A 4,380-nucleotide genomic window follows, 5' to 3' on the forward strand; every position below is an offset into this window, starting at 1 on the left:
GTATTGATATGAAACACGTAAATCCATGCAGCTTTACAAAAAAAAATGTTTTATTCTATTATAGTTGATAAAGATTGGCATGCGAGTTATGAGATTACTTGTTTTTGCAGCAAGTATTGTTTTCGCAGAAAACATTCATAGGACAAAATCCACTTAAAACGTAAGTACAAATAACTGGCGTAATTGAATTTATACGCAATATTTTCTTCCCTTCCCAAACTGACAAAGCATTTATTTCCTGTTCATTTTACTTTTGAATGATTTTATTGTGAGTACAGTATTGCTTAATTACTCTGTCCCGCAAAAAGCTTAAAATGATCTTGTATTTTGTTCCGGACAAAGCGCGATAAGGCGATTATTTTAATGACGCACAATCTCTTCAAATTAAAGTTGTGTCCCTGGCCTTTAATTACTAGATAACTTTATTGTTTAAAATAGTTGGTATGCTGGCAGAAAGCTAAGGGCAACTGAATACTGTTTTCCATATTAATGGCCAGAACGTGGAGAAAAATTGAAAATCCCCCCTTCTTTAATGACGATTGACATCTGGAACTTACTTGTAACATACCAACCAAAACGCTTTATGTGCAGGTTGATTGCATTAGGCAAAATTGCGAGTAGTTATGACCTTATCGAGAGGAATGAAACAAGTACTCTGAGTGTAATTATACAAAATGTAGTATCATTCTGCTTGCGGAAAGACAACGGAATTACTGGACATTTTAAAGGGAGGAAGTCAGGTAATTAGGCAAGGGAATGAGCAGATGTTATTGGCATGATGGTTAGTTAAATGCCAAAGCTCCATGTTAAAGAAGTTGTACGTAAGTGCATCTGATTGGTGACAAATGAAGTGAAATTGTTAATGAGACTTAAGATATAATGAGGTTTCTTTTAATAGAAATAACTGATCAAATACTATAATGCCAAAGTAAACAGTCAAAAACAATGAGGAAAAAAAGGAGGGGGAACTAATCAGTAAAATATCCCTCAGGAAATGAATTTAAGGTAAGTGAAAAGTGCTGGATAGGAATTTACACATTTTCTGTGATATATAATGAGACCCTCTTGTATTTGGTGTATGTTGGCTCACTGTAATCCCATTTTTCCACATTTTCTCTTAATTAAATCAGACTGGACCCTTTAAAGCAACAAGCTATAACTGTAATGAAAATATTCTTCTAAACTGACATATTTCACAATTAGCAACTAGAAGATTAATTTGCCATTGGAACTCTTCTGTCAAAAATAGTTCTCTTGAGTCATGTTATAATTCTGCCTTCCTGAGTAGGATAAATTAACCTATTGTTGGCTTCTTAATCTCCAACCTGGCAGAAGTTGGAAATAACTCCCCTTTGGAGACATAATAACCCTTATTCTAAAGAAAATCACAAAGGCTTGCATAAATTGTAATTCATCATTTTCTGAAAATATATTTCTCAACCAGTGGGGGGGGGGTGTTAGTTTAATCTGAAGTACTTGTGCTGAATTATATTTGAGTAAACTAAGTAATGAACTTGATAAGGTATTTATGGGTGGATATTTATTGTAGAATTACTTGGTATGTGTATATCAATAGATTTTGGTTTAGAATAAAGAAATACCTTCTCAAAAGCATTTTGTATATTGAGATGATTACATGTGTGTCTAGTAAATATAACAGTTTCTTGAAAACAGTATCTCTTAACATGCTTAGCAACTTCGTAAGGATAACTATTTTGGAGAGTATAAGTAACATGGGCTGAAAATTAGTTAAGTATCTCACTTACCTGGAGCTTGTTTGATTATGGAATTGGATGAGTAAACTTCTACCAGAAATTGGTTGTTGTTTTCTTTCCCCGCAGGGAAGTATAAAGGATCTGTTGGTGTTAGGTAAGAGTGAAAGTGGATCATTTAAAAAGCTATAGATGAATTTTAATGACTGAGTGTTAGATTTTCTTTAAGTTAAACATGTATGGTTGGAATTTTTTGAGTCTCTATGAAGATCAGGTGAAACAGCAATTGACTAAATTCTCAATTTTTTTTGACTTGCTTCAAATAATTACATCACATTCTTGATATAATTCATAAAGTATGAACATAAGGAACAGGAGCAGGGGAAGGCCTTCTGGTTCATCGAGCCTGCTCTGCCATTCAATAAGGTCATGGCTGACCTGACCATGGACTCATCTCCACCTACCTGCCTTTTCCCCATAACCCTTAATTCCCCTACTATGCAAAAATCTATCCAACCTTGTCTTAAATATATTTACTGAGGTAGCCTCCATTGCTTCATTGGGCAGCGATTCACCACTCTTTGGGAAAAGCAGTTCCTCCTCATCTCAATCCTAAATTTACTCCCTCGAATCTTGAGGCCATGTCTCCTAGTTTCAGTCTCACCTACCAGTGGAAATGACTTTCCTGCCTCTATCTTATCTATCCCTTTCATAATATTAATGTTTCTATAAGATCTCCTCTGATTCTTCTGAAAGATGGGTGGTAGTATTTAATTTGAAATTTGTAAGGAATCAAAATTGAAGAGGTACTGAGATTTAAGAATGATGAAGGAGATTTTAGGATGGTTGAAGGAAGAGCATATGGGATTTGGACAAATGTTCTTCAGAAAAATCATGAATCATGCATTACAAATGGAATGTATTAGGATATAGACAGCAGAGTTGTAAATTATATTAATAATAAACATGAGAAATTCTGTAGATGCTGGAAATCCAAAGCAACACACAAAATGCTGGAGGAACTCAGCAGGTCAGACAGCATCCATGGAAATGAATAAACAGTTGACATTTCAGGCCAAGGACTGGGAAGGGAGGGAGAATATGCCAGAATAAAAAAGTGGGGGAGTGGAAATTGGATAGCTAGAAGGTGATAGGTGAAGCCAGATGGGTAGGAGTGTTAAAGGGCTGGAGAGGAAGGAATCTGAGAGGAGAGTGGACTATAGGAGAAAGGGAAGGAGGTGGAGACCTGGGGGAGGTGATAAGAGGTAAGAGACCAGCGTGGGTGAAAAGGAGAAGGGGAGGAAATTTTTTTTCAACCGAAGGAGAAATCAATATTCTTGCCATCAGGATGGAGGCTACCCAGACAGAATATGAAGTGTTGCTTTTCCATCCCGAGGGTAGTCTCATCTTGGGATGAGGAGACCATGGACTGACATGTTGGAGTGGGACTGGGAATCAGAATTAGAATGTTTGGCTACTGGGAAGTTTCGCTTTTGGCAGATGAAGTGGAGTTGCTCAACGAAGCAGCCCGCCAATTTGCAGTGGGTCTCACTAATATAAAGGAGGCTGCATTGGGAGCACTGAATACAATAGATGACCCCAGCAGATTTTCAGGTGAAGTGTTGCCTCACCTGGAAGGACTGTTTGGGGCCCTGAATGGAGGTGAGGAGGAGGTGAATGGGCCGTGCAGCACTTCGTCTGCTTGCAGGGATAAGTGCCAGGAGGGATGAATGGACAAGTGAATCATGGAGGGTGCGAGTCCTGTGGAGAGCAGAGAGAGGTTGGGAGGTAAGGATATGTTTGGCAGTAGGATCCCTTTGGAGATGGTGGAAGTTGCGGAGGATGATGTCTTAGATGCAGAGACTCATGGGGTGGTAGATAAGGACAAGAGGAACTCCCTGACTATTAAGGCAGTGGGAAAATGGGGTGAGCACAATGTGTGGGAAATGAAGGAGATGCGGATGAGGACAGCATCAATGATGGAGGAAGGGAAACCCTTTTTGAAGAAGAAGGACATCTCTGATGCCCTGGAAAGGAAAGTCGCATACTGGGAACAGATGCCGCGGAGCCGAAAGAACTGAGAGAAGGGAATAACATTTTTACAAGTGCTAGGATGGGAAGAGGCATAGTCAAGAATATCATGGCAATTGGAAGGTTTATAAAAGATGTTGGTCAACAATTTGTCTCCAGAGAATAGAACATAAATAATATAAGAAAACCGGAGCATAAATTGGCCATTGGCCCCTTCAGCCAATCCTGCTCCGAGTGTCACCTCCTTTCCTGTGCCAGTTCCCCATAGCCCTCAATTACCCAATCTAACAAGAGGTTATTGATTTTTCTCTTTAAATATGCTTATAGTTTGTGGCACAGAGCATTAGAGAGATTCACCACTCTCAGCAAGTTGTTCTCTACACTTCATCTTTAGATGACTGCCCCCAATCTTAGATATAAGCCTCTTCATTTTGATTCCCCCATAAGTGGGGATATCTCAACACCTGTCCTGTGATCTTGTATGTTTCATTAAGATCACCCTCTTCTAAGCTCCAAAGAATATAGATCTAATTTTTTTTTTTTTAGCTGCTCATGATAAGCCAACCCTCTCATCCCAGGAATTAGCCTAATAAATCTCTTTTGGACTGCTTCCAATGCTAGTACAGTATATCCTCTC

The sequence above is a fragment of the Mobula hypostoma genome, chromosome 1 (assembly GCF_963921235.1).
Source record: "Mobula hypostoma chromosome 1, sMobHyp1.1, whole genome shotgun sequence".
Taxonomy (NCBI): domain Eukaryota; kingdom Metazoa; phylum Chordata; class Chondrichthyes; order Myliobatiformes; family Myliobatidae; genus Mobula; species Mobula hypostoma.